This window comes from Mobula hypostoma, chromosome 7 (assembly GCF_963921235.1).
Source record: "Mobula hypostoma chromosome 7, sMobHyp1.1, whole genome shotgun sequence".
Taxonomy (NCBI): Eukaryota; Metazoa; Chordata; class Chondrichthyes; order Myliobatiformes; family Myliobatidae; genus Mobula; species Mobula hypostoma.
In genome coordinates, this window is record NC_086103.1 from 47,522,761 (window position 1) to 47,536,534 (window position 13,774).

The following is a 13,774-nucleotide window of genomic DNA, read 5'->3' on the forward strand; positions in this document are numbered from 1 at the left end:
CTGGTGCTTTTGTACTCAAGGAAGTAACTTCTGAAGGGTAACTGCTTTGGTGATGAAGGAAATGGAGCCGCCAGTTTGCAGTTTGATTTGAAAATGACCAAATGATCTTTATCGGTGATATTGAAAATAAATATAGGGGCGCAAGAAAAATTTCTCGGATCTCCCTCAGAATGGTCTGTGTGGGATCTTTTAGACCTACCTTCGAAACTTAACTGCATGTATCATTTAAAAAGGAGCATCTCTGAGGTGCAGCACTTGAAAGGCAACCTAGATCTTTGAGTTAACAGTGCAGAACGTGAACATGTGACTTCTCCCCACAACCATCATCCCAGTAGTTAATAACTACACAAATACTTGAGGTCCAGTCAAAATTCCACCAAACAAAGCTGGCAATTAGACAGTCAATCATTATTCCTATTTTCTGTCTCCGTCTCTGGAGATAAACTGTCTACTGACTTCTTTTATAAACCAACCAATCCCATGGCTATCTTGACTATACCTCTTCCCATCCTGTCATCTGTAAATGCGCCATTCCCTTTTCTCAATTTCTTCACCTCCACCTCATCTGTTCTCAGAATGAGGTTTTTCTTTCCAGGACATCAGAGATATCCTCCCTTCAAAGAACTGGATTTCCTTTCTTCCACCACTGATGCTGCCCTCACTCGCATCTTTTCCATTTCCCGACATCCGTGCTCACCCCATCTTCCCACTGCCTTAACAGGGATAGAATTCCTCTTGTCCTCACCTACTATCCCATGAATCTTCACATCTAACACATCATTCTCTTTAACTTTCTCCATCTTCTAGGGGATCCTACCACCAAACACATCTTTACTTCACCCCCACTCTCCGCTTTCTGCAGAGATCGCACCCTTTGTGATTCCCTTGGCCATCCATCCCTGCCCACTAATCTCCCTCCTGGCACATATTCCTGCAAGCGAGAGAAATGCTATACCCACTCATTCACCTTCTCCCTTATCTCCATTCAGGGCCCCAAACAGTATTTCCAGGAGAGATAACACTTCGCCAATGAATCTGTTGGTGTCATCTATCCAGCCTCTTCTACATTGGTGAGACATGACATAAACTGGGGGACCACTTTGTCGAGCACCTCCGCTTCATCTGTCAAAAGCAGATCTCAGTAGCTAACCATTTTAACTCCTATCCCCATTCCTATTCTGACATATTGGTTCATGGCCTCCTCTACTGCCACAGTGAGGCCACTCTCAGGTTAGAGGAGCACATCTCATATTCCATCTAGGTAGCCTCCAACCTGATGGAATGAATATTGATATCTCCTCCCGGTGATTTTTTTCTTTTTTTTCTTTCCCCATCTACTTCCCTCTTCTTCTATTCCCCATTTTGGCCTCTTACCTCTTTCCCTTACCTGTCTATCACCTCTTTCTAGTGCCCTTCCATCTTCCCTTTCTCCCATGGCCCACTCTGCTCACCAATCCAATTCCTTCTTCTCCAGCCCTTTCCCTTTCCCTTTCCCAACCCCTGGCTTTACCTATCACCCGCTAGCATGTCCTTCTTCCCTGCTCCTCACCTTTTAATCCTGGCATTCTCCCCCTTCCTTTCCAGTCCTGATGAAAGGTCTCAGTCTAAACCATGGATGCTGCTTGACATGCTGAGTTCCTCTAGCATTTTGTGTGTTGCTCTGGATTTCCAGCATCTGCAGAATCTCTTGTGTTTATTATTCCTGCTCTGTCTTCCATTGTTCAGCCATGACCCAGGTTAATAGGTTGCGTTCAGTTCTATAAAAACTTACTCTACTAATCCATCATGGTAGATTTTATCAAATGCCTTCTGGAGATCTATACAGGTAAGATTTGTCACTCATAACTTTAGTCACTCATCAAAACGTTCACCATATATAACCTACCTGTATGATCCACATCAGCTCTGAAAATCTACTCAGTTACTCTATGCTTAGTTGTATACATAGTTTCTTGACAAAAAATGTTACACTACTGGTCTTCAACTACTTCTCTGGTATCTGCCTCTCATCTTTCTTAAACCTAATTGAATAAGTCCCAAATTAAAAGTTATTTGGTAGATTATAGTCTGTGATTCTGCAATATTACTAATTTTGTTTTAAACACTGGAAAGAAGATTTCTGCTCGGTGTTATTGATATCTTAATTATTGTTAGTTTGTAATTTTGGCAAATATTCAATAACATATTTCTTGGATGTTAAGGATTCCTAACATCAATGAAACATAATTTCAATTATGTCATTATGCCAAATACTTAGCTTGTGCAACTGATGAATTCCTACGTGTGTCTTGTCATCTTCACTTCTTGCTCTTCTACCACTTCCTGCCTAACTTAAAATTTTTAGCCATCCAAAAGAACAACGGTGAAAGTGAACATTTTTGGTATGGGATGGGTGAATAAAAGGAACATATTTAGATGATCAGTGAATTAATGGGGATGCTGGGATGAATGTATGTACAGTATACAGGCTAAAGTGATGGGAGAGGGATTAGGGTATAAGATTACCATGAGATTACCTATGGTCTCTGTCTCTGTGCCAAGGATGAATTCAATAATCTTTCTTCAGCAAAGCAAAGTACAGTCTCCTCCACTGGGCTGAGAGTGGGTGATGGGAGTGATCACTCAGAAAGAAGATCTAAAAAAGGCTTTAACTTGAAGAAGATGGGGGTTTGTCTTTCTCCTGCATTGACTCAGCAGCTAAGTTTACTCAACAAAGCAGATGAGCTTAGAGCGTAGATCAGTACTTGGAGCTATGATGTGGTGGCCATTACAGAGACTTGGATGGCTCAGGGGCAGGAATGGTTACTTCAAGTGCCGGGTTTTAGATGTTTCAGAAAGGACAGGGAGGGAGGCAAAAGAGGTGGGGGCGTGGCACTGTTGATCAGAGATAGTGTCACAGCTGCAGAAAAGGTGGACGTCATGGAGGGGTTATCTCTGGAGTCTCTGTGGGTGGAGGTTAGGAACAGGAAGGGGTCAATAACTTTACTGGGTGTTTTTTATAGGCTGCCCAATAGTAACAGGGATATTGAGGAGCAGATAGGGAAACAAGTCCTGGAAAGGTGTAATAATAACAGAGTTGTCGTGATGGGAGATTTTAATTTCCCAAATATCCATTGGCATCGCCCTAGAGAAAGGGGTTTAAATAGGGTGGAGTTTGTTAGGTGTGTTCAGGAGGGTTTCATGACACAATATGTAGATAAGCCTACAAGAGGAGAGACTATACTTGATTTGGTATCGGAAAATGAACCTGGTCAGGTATCAGATCTCTCAGTGGCAGAGCATTTTGGAGACAGTGATCATAATTCTATCTCCTTTACAATAACATTGGAGAGAGATAGGAACAGACAAGTTAGAAAAGCGTTTAATTGGATTAAGGGGAATTATGAGGCTACCAGTCAGGAAATTGGAAGCTTAAATTGGGAACAGATGTTCTCAGGGAAAAGTACGAAAGAAATGTGGCAAATGTTCAGGGGATATTTGTGTGGAGTTCTGCATAGGTACGTTCCAATGAGACAGGGAAGTTATGGTAGGGTACAGGAACCGTGGTGTACAAAGGCTGTAGTAAATCTAGTCAAGAAGAAAAGAAAAGCTTACAAAAGGTTCAGAGAGCTCGGTAATGTTAGAGATCTAGAAGATTATAAGGCTAACAGGAAGGAGCTTAAAAAGGAAACTAGGAGAGCCAGAAGGGGCCACGAGAAGGCCTTGGCAGGCAGGATTAAGGAAAACCCCAAGGCGTGAAGAGCAAGAGGATAAGATGTGAATGAATAGGACCTATCAAGTGTGACAGTGGGAAAGTGTGCATGGAAGCAGAGGAAATAGCAGAGGTATTTAATGAATACTTTACTTCAGTATTCATTATGGAAAAGGATCTTGGTGATTGTAGTGATGACTTTCAGCAGACTGAAAAGCTTGAGCATGTAGATGTTAAGAAAGAGGATGTGCTGGATCTTTTGGAAGGTATCAAGTTGGATAAGTTGCCGGGCTGGATGAGATGTACCCCAGGCTACTGTGGGAGGCCAGCGAGGAGATTGCTGAGCCTCTGGTGATTATCTTTGCATCATCAATGAGGACAGGAGAGGTTCCGGAGGATTCGAAGGTTGTAGATGTTGTTCCTTTATTCAAGAAAGAGAGTAGAGGTAGCCCAGGAAATTATAGACCAGTGAATCTTACTTCAGTGGTTGGTAAGTTGATGGAGAAGATCCTGAGAGGCAGGAATTATGAACATTTGGAGATGTATAATATGATTAGGAATAGTCAGCATGGCTTTGTCAAGGGCAGGTCGTGCCTTATGAGCCTGATAGAATTTTTTGAGTATGTGACTAAACACATTGATGAAGGAAGAGCAGTAGATGTAGTGTAAATGGATTTCGGCAAAGCATTTGATAAGGTACCCCATGCAAGGCTTATTGAGAAAGTAAGGAGGCATGGGATCCAAGGGGACATTGCTTTGTGGATCCAGAACTGGCTTGCCCACAGAAAGCAAAGAGTGGTTGTAGACAGGTCATATTCTGCATGGAGGTCGGTGACCAATGGTGTGCCTCAGGGATCTGTTCTGGGACCCTTACTCTTCGTGATTTTTATAAATGACCTGGATGAGGAAGTGGAGGGATGGGTTAGTAAATTTGCTGATGACACAAAGGTTGGGGGTGTTGTGGATAGTGTGGAGGGCTGTCAGAGGTTACAGCGGGACATAGATAGGATGCAAAACTGGGCTGAGAAGTGGCAGATGGAGTTCAACCCAGATTAGTGTGAAGTGGTTCATTTTGATAGGTCAAATATGATGGCAGAATATAGTATTAATTGTAAGACTCTTGGCAGTGTGGAGGATCAGAGGAATCTTGGGGTCCGAGTCCATAGGACACTCAAAGCAGCTGCACAGGTTGACTCTGTGGTTAAGAAGGCATACGGTGTATTGGCCTTCATTAATCGTGAAATTGAATTTCAGAGCAGAGAGGTAATGTTGCAGCTATATAGAACTCTGGTCAGACCCCACTTGGAGTACTGTGCACAGTTCTGGTCGCCTCATTACTGGAAAGATGTGGAAGCCATAGAGAGGGTGCAGAGGAGATTTACAAGGATGTTGCCTGGATTGGAGAGCATGCCTTATGAAAACAGGTTGAGTGAACTTGGCTTTTTCTCCTTGGAGCGACAGAAGATGTGAGTCAACCTGATAGAGATATATAAGATGATGAGAGGCATTGATCGTGTGGCTAGTCAGAGGCTTCTTCCCAGGGCTGAAATGGTTGCCACAAGAGGACACAGGTTTAAGGTGCTGGGGAGTAGGTACAGAGGAGATGTCAGGGGTAAGTTTTTTACGCACAGAGTGGTGAATGCATGGAATGGGCTGCCGGCAACGGTGGTGGAGCTGGATACGATAGGGTCTTTTAAGAGACATTTAGATAGGTACATGGAGCTTAGAAAAATAGAGGGCTACGGGTAAACCTAGTAATTTCTAAGGTAGGGACATGTTCGACACAACTTTGTGGGTCGAAGGGCCTGTATAGTGCTGTAGGTTTTCTGTGTTTCTATTCATTACTTTGACTGTTGTGGTAAATCCCCATAACTCCACACACTAAATCCTGCCATCTGTTAACTGCACGTTATATTCACTAATTTCATTCCGGCTTTGACCCTCTTTGTATACCACCTGGTTGAGTATATTGTTAATATTTTTATTGTCAGTTGACTCTGTTTATACATTCTAATGCATAACAGCCACCAACCGGACTTACCATAACTTGCAGTGCTCTGTTAAACTATTTTCTATTGTTTATTTTCTATTGTAAATCTCTACTGTCTGGATTGAATATTCATTCAATGCATTAAAGTTTTCAACCTAAATCTTTCAGGCTGCAATTTCCACTCTACCACTTCCCCATTTCCAGTTGATTCAGAGCCTGATACAGTCAATACCCAGTCCTAACCATATAACAGGTACCTTCCAAGTTCAATTTACACCTTTAAATGAATAATTTTGTTCCTTATTTTCCATATATTTACATAAAAACATGAGTTCTTTTGACCTTTGTGAGATGCTGGACAGCATTGGGCTCTGAGGCTTTTAGAGCATCTGAATTGATCAGTTGCTGTTTCATGAGAGTCCTTAATAGTTCAGAGCTCCCAGTATTTTTCTCAAATGGTTCACTCTTTGTAATGTGGTCTCCTGGTGCTTTCTGTTTAATCTTGTTAAGTTTATTTTAATAGGCTCAGGGATTCTGCGTTACTTGTATTATTTAAGCGGACACTCAATTAGCGCTAATCACGGGGTCCTAGTTTTGAGAATGTTACTTTTCACAGTGTCCCTGGGCCGATTCACCAATGCTATTTTGGAGCTATTATGAATAAGCTCTAGTCACCGTCTGTACATTGGAGTGTCTTTCCTCCGCAGTTGGATCCTGATATTGCCAGAGCACGTCGTGTCAACGAGTAATGCGCCCAGTACCTCTCGTGTCTATTGCACAGTTTTTGATTACAACTCACTTCTATTCAATTTGCTTTTAAAAAATTATTTCTTTCATAAGTCCATCACTCATCACCTTCCCCCACACTTCTCCATCCCCATTAACCAATTCACTCATTTAAAGTGCTTGCAAGTAATGTTTATTGTTTGCATTAGTAACCTGGTCCCAGGCCTGTTGAAGTGGAGCCCTTCCCAATAGTACAGGACTCTGTGGTCTGTCTGTTAGTGCCTCTCCTGTGAAATAGAACCCCTCTTTCCCAGATACGCCTTCAGACACATGTACGCATATTCTTATTCCCAAATCTATTTGCATGTGGATATGGGGATAATCCATTGATTAGAACCATTGAGATCCTATTCTTTCCCAAGGTATATACATTGTAGCTATAACCGTGGAAGGGGCAACCAAAGCAGGGAAATTAGTGCCCCTGTAGTCATTACCTACATGTGTGTATAATGTGGGTGTTTGATGCAACACTTAAAGTCAATCTACTTTAAATCCTTGTGCCCCCACTCTTTTCCCATGTTGCTGGTCTCAATGTAGACTGACTCCATTCCCTTCAAGCCAATTCAAGATGCTGTTCATCTTGACACCAACTAAACATGTAATGTAAGATTCACTACCCTTCTTACAGAAGCACTCACAACACGCTGGAGGAACTCAGCAGGTCGGGCAGCATCCGTGGAAATGATCAGTCTACGTTTCGGGCCGGAACCCTTGTTTTTTGTCCCGGTATAGTATGGATTGCGATTACCAATTTCTAGGTCCCCTTTCTCTTTCCTCCCTTGGGCAGCCTTCTGCTCCTGATCATAATTCTGGTGTTTTTCTGATAGGCTTCATACCTGCCTGTGTATATGGTATGTTGTGTCTGTTAGACCCTCACTCTCTGACTCACATGCAATGCCTTTGCCCTATACATTTTTGGGCACATCAAACCCTGTATCTCTGTACACAGGATGATTTGGAACAAATTGTTCGGATGCTCCTCCTCTACACTTCCGTAAAACTAATGGAAGAATATGGAACAGTTTAAATTAAATAGACATCTATTACAGACATGTATTGCTTGTCACAAAACATGAAAATACTGGCCAAAACTCAGGATATTTTCTCCTATTAATTTACATCAAGATCAACAACTCTAGGTCACTCTTTACTATTCCACCAGCCACGAAACAAGTTCTCACTTTACAGGCTGCTTACAATGTATTCCATTTATGACAACAATGTACATCATTTCTTTTTGCATTTGTAGTTTATACTTCTTTTCAAACTGTTCCCTTATAAACGCTCTCTTAGCTTCTGCTCACTTTCCTGGCAATTCTTTATAGTTGACTGACTTGTTGCCTCTTAACTGCTTCTGACAGCCTGTTCCTATTAATAGTTCAATGACATGCAGTTTAATTACAGTTTTAAAAATCTAAGTTAAAGATTAAAAGCCAGAAAATCATATGTTCCATTTTCTCCCCCCAAAACTGCATAGTGTATCTCCTTAACTCGGTTTTTAAAAGTTTCAAAGAGAAGACAATAAGTTATACAGTGCTGTTTAAATAACATTAGTCATCCTCCTCCTCACATAACTGTTTCAGGAAGTTAGTATTTTGAAAAGCTTCCACTGAACACCTTGCAGCTGCAAGCACTTAGACCAGGGGATCCCCCAGCCGTTTTTATGCCGTGGACCCCTGGCAATAACCAAGGGGTCCCCGGAGCCCAGGTTGGGAACCCCTGACTGAGACCTGCAGCTAAGCCATCTTAAATCAGCTCCATCAGGAATAAATGTAGAGCAAGACCAGCACTTGTCCAGCTGCACAGTGCAGTTCACATCCATAACGGCTAGACCAGTAATTGCTAAGGGCTGGGATTGTACTTCCAGGTATGGTGAAAGGAACCAGTGTGGCCTGTAGTTCACCTCATTCACAGGAGGTCTTGATAATAAATTAACTCTGAGCTTTAATAATACACTCTAAAATAGGTTCAATTCTGTAAACTATCTGGAATATATAAACCGCAGGAGAATATTTCATCATAAATAGTCTTATGACAAATTCTAAGTGATATAGAGGTTGTTATCCAGGAAAGCACAAAAATCTGAGTAATGTCAGAATTTAAAACTCTGGTAACCTTCGTATTTCCTTAGGGCCTCAGATCGGGGGTGTAGTGAAGATTGTGATGGTGTGAAAGTATAAGATGGACAGGCCCTGAACTGGGCATCACCATTGCTGTCATCTGTGTCCCTTCAGAGAAATGGATTACAATTTACTTTTTACATCTATGTCCCTTGGAGCACAAGGAGTGGAAGTTGAGCAAGGTCAGGAAGTCAAGTTGGGGCAACATCCTGTTGAATAAATCATTCTCAATACAAGAATAACAAGAATCTGTCAAGGGAAACTGTTGTTGAAAGTTTACACCAAAGCCTGTGGCAGGCTGAAATCCTGGCTTTGCCAGAGATGGCCTGTTACATTAGCAGGAAGACTGGCTGGAATTCCCATTCCTTCTACCTTCTGTATCTCAACATATTTAGACATCCAAAGAATATCACAATCCAAATCCAAGTGGGAGCCTGTTTCATCTGTGAATAAGTTTTGGTCTAGATAAGAGAAACACATAAAGCTTCAGTACAAAAATTCATCTTTTTACACATGCTGCTTTGACTGTTCTGCGTTTCCAGAGCTTCAAATGAAAAAAAAAATCCTTTCAGCACGCTGAAGATTCTCTCATTCGTGTCTTCAGCTCCCTACTCGCTTTCCTCAGGCAATTTCCTTAAGATATAATCAGTTTCCAGTCTGTGCTCAACTTCAAGAGCGAGAAAAGCAGACAAGGCAACAATAAGGAATAAACAACAGAAGAAACATTTACATTGAAATCTAGACCAATTAGCATATGACTGTATTTTGTCTTTTGGTAACTCAGTTCTCTTAATGTTACTACTTTCTATTTCTTATGAAACTCAGGAATGTACTAAACAGTGAGAAAGGCACAAAATGGCTTCACCAACAAATAGACAGGTGAAATGGAAAGACTTCCAGCACAGACAATTTAATGTCAATGGGTTAGGCTTAACATAAATCAGAAGAATTAAATATTTATAAATTTTGTACATCGAGACTAAGAATATTGAATTGCTTGTATGCATATGCTTAATTTTCTGGTTCTGTCATGATGGTTAAGAAACATATTTCATGATCTGATATGGAATTTGAGCTGAGAGTATGGTGTCAAATATTGTCTGTACAGCTCTGAGTTCCTGGAATGCCTTGACTGTCGCGCGGATCTACGTAAGTGAAGAGAATCGCAATACATTGCTCACTTGTGCCTGGTAGACAGCAAAGAGGTGGGTCAGGAGAGGTCACCCTCTACATAATATCCAGACTTTGAAATCAACTATTATCAGTCATTTTAGAGGCTGATCCAGTTAAGTTTCTGGTTAGTGGTGATTCTCCATGACACTGATGCTGGAGTTCAGAGTTAAACATTCTTAAATATTGTGCAGAGTGATTAAGCTCTTATAATGAATACTCACTACAGTATCTGCATCACATTATGCTGGGATCATCCCAATTTAGGAATTTATTGCCTTTCCTTCAACGTTGCTGGATGAAGAGCACCAACAGCAGTAGGGGTAAGAACATTGCAGGCAGTTCAAGGAAGCAATTCACCAACCTCTTCTCAAGGGCAAGAAGGGGACAGCAGTAAATGCTGACCACGGCAGTGACGCTCAGAGCTCATTCTCAAAATTATGGCTGCAAACTAACTCTATCCCAGTATTTCCAGTATTAATCATGCTATACCACTGCAGTTCACAGTTTATTTCTTGGAAAAATCACTATAAAGTAAAAAAGCAAGAGAAAATGCACCACAAATTCATACTGACCTAATTTCACACTGCCTGCGGCAGGAAGGGCTGTACCTTGTCAATCCCTGTATGTAAAATTTGTACACTATGTGCACTCCAACTGGATGAGCAATCTCTGGGATCTTTTATCATGAAACTGCCCTAAAGCTTTCCAGAATCTCCCTGTGTAACAGTATATTGTGGACATCTGGACATTCAAGCCAAAATATGCCCAGCTTCTAAGGCAATGAGGTACAACACCAGGTCTTAAACAATCTGGCACTTACATAAAATTCTTCCTCAGAGACATTGAGAGCAGTAGTCATATTCTACCCTTCTCATTGCTGAATTTCATATCATAAGACAATAAGATTGCCTTTTTTTTAAAGCTCACGAGAGAGCATAGGCCGTCAACTTTTTGCTGCTGGTGTTTCTGTGGCAGGCAATTTCTTTTTTACGAGGTCGAGTTGCTAGCTCAACGCTCAACCCAGAACGGATGGAAAGTGTGCCTGGGGAGCCGGCTGGGTTCGAACTCGGGAGCCTTCGCTCCAAAGTCTGGCGCTGATGCCACTACGCCACCAGCTGGCCAAAGACAATAAGATATTGGAGTAGAATTGGGCCATTTAGCTCATCGAGTTTCCTCCACCATTTCACCAAGACTGATCCAATTTTCCTCTCGGCTCCTAATCTCCTGCCTTATCCCCATGTACCTTCAAGCCCTGACCAATCTATCAACCTCTGCCTTAAATATACAAAGACTTGGACTCCACAGCTGCCTGTGGTAAAGAATTTCATAGATTCACCACTCTGGCTAAAGATATTCCTCCTCATCATTCTAAAAGGACTCCCCTTTATTCTAAGGCAATGTTCTCTAGACTTTCTCTCCCACCATAGGAAACATCATCTTCACATCCACTCTATCAAGGCCTTTCACCATTTGATAGGTTTCAATGAGGTCACCTCTTATTCTTCTGAGCTCCAGTGAATACTGCCCAGAGCCATCAAATGCTCTTCATAAGCCAAGCCCTTCAATCATGGAACCATTTCCGTGAACCTCCTTTGAACTTTCTCCAGTTTCAACATATCCTTTCTAGAACACAGGCCCCAAACCTGCTCACAATACACCACATGAGGCCTCACCAGTGCTTTATAAAGTCTCAACATTACATCCTTGCTTTTATATTCTAGTCCTTTTGAAATGAATGTTAACATTGCATTTGACTTCCTCACCACAGACGCAACCTGCAAATTAACCTTTAGGGAATCCTGGATAAGCACTCCCAAATCCCTTTGCATCTCAGTTTTTTTGTATTTTCTTATCACTTAGAATATAATCTACCCTTTCATTCCTTCCACCAAGGTGCATGACCATACATTTCCCAACACTGTATTCCATCTGCCATTTCTTTGCCCATTTTCCTAATCTGTCTAAATCCTTCTGCAGCCTTTCTTCTTCCTCAAAACAACCTGCCCCTCCACCTGTCTTCATATCATCTGCAAACTTAGCAAAAAAGTCATCAATTCCATCATCTAAATCATTAATATATAACATAAAAAGAACTGGTCCCAACATAAATCTCTATGTTAACACCACTAGTCACTGGCAAACAACCAGAAAAGGCTCCCTTTATTCTCACTCTTTGCCTCTGCCAATCAGCCACTGCTTCATCCATGCTAGAATCGTTCCTGAAATACCAGGGGTTCATAGTTTGTTAAGCAACCTCATGTGGCACCATGTCAAAGGCCTTCTGAAAATCTAAGTACACAACATCAACCGATTCTCCTTTGTCTATCCTGTTTGGTATTTCTTCAAAGAATTCCAACAGATTTGTCAGATAAGACTTTCCCTTGAGGAAACCATGCTGACTATAGCCTATTTTATCATGTTCCTCTAAGTACCCTGAAATCTCATCCTTAACAATTGATTCCAACATCTTCCCAACCACTGAGGTCAGATTAATTGACCGATTGTTTCCTTTCTTCTGCCTCTCTCCCTTCTTGAAGAGTGGAGTAACAACTACAATTTTCCAGTCTTCTGGAATCATTCCAGAATCTAATGATTCTTGAAAGGTCATTACTAATGCCTCTACTGGAGGCTGTCCAGTATCGTTTTCCAGTGGTCTACTATCCACTCTGGTCTCTCTTTTACACTTTATGTATCTGAAGAAATTTTTCGGATCTTCTTGAACATTATTGGCTAGCTTACTTTCATATTCCATCTTTACCTTTTAATGACTTTTTTAGTTGTCTTCTGTTGGTTTTAATCCCACCAATTTTTGCTCTATTTTGTGCCATTTCTTTGGTTTTTATATTGGCTTTGACTTCTCTTGATAGCCACAATTGTGTTATTTTGCCTTTGAAATACTTCCTCCTCTTTGGGATGTATATATTCTGTGCCTTCCAAACTGTTTCCTGAAATTCCAGCCATTGCTGCTCTGCCATCATCCCTGCCAGTGTTCTTTTCCTGTCAATCTTGGCTAACTCCTCTCTCATGCCTCTGTAACTCCCTTTACTCCACTGTAATACTGATACGCCTGACTTCAGCTTCTCCCTCTCAAATTTCAGGTAAAATCTGATCATACTATGATCACTTTCTCCTATGGGTTCTTTTATCTTAAGCTCTCTAGTCAATTCCAGTTCAATGCACAACACCCAATCCAGAAAAGATGATCCCCTAGTGGGCTCAACCATGAGCTGCTCTAAAAAGCCATCTCATAGGCATTCTCGAAACTCCCCCTCTTAGAATTCAGCACCAACCTGATTTTCCCAATTTACCTTCATATTGAAATCCTCCATTACTATTGCAACATTGCCCTTTTAGTATGTATTTTCTATTTCCCGTTGTAATTTGTAGACCACCTCTTTACTACTGTTTTGGGGTCCGTATACAACTCCCATCAGGGTTTTTTTACCCTTGCAGTTCCTTAGCTCTTCCCACAATGATTCAACAGCTTCTGACCCTATGTCACCTCTTTCTAATGATTTGATTTCGTTTTTACCAACACAGCAATGCCAACTCCTCTGCCTTCATGCCTGTCCTTTCAATAACTTGTAACCTTGTACATTAAGCTCCCAGCTATAGTCTTCGTTCAGCCATGATTCAGTGATGCCTACAACATCATACATGCCAATCTGTAACTGTGCTACAAGTTCATCTACCTTATTTTGCATATTGCTTGCATTAAAGTATGACGCCTTCAGTCCTGTATTCACCTTTGTCAATTTTGTCTGCCTTTTGCATTGCAACTCATCCTGTTAGCTGTAATTTTGCATATCAGCAGCCTTTCCTCACTACACAATGCCTCTTTGCAAACCAATTACCTCATCTTCAGCACTATCACTCCGGTTCCCATCCTGCCAAATTAGTTTAACACCATCTGAGTGTCTCTATCGCACCCATAGAAACTCATCTCTGTTCCTAGGGAATTTCCTAGCAACATTGCAGTCCTCTTCACCTCTCTGCTCTTCTGAACCACAGCAC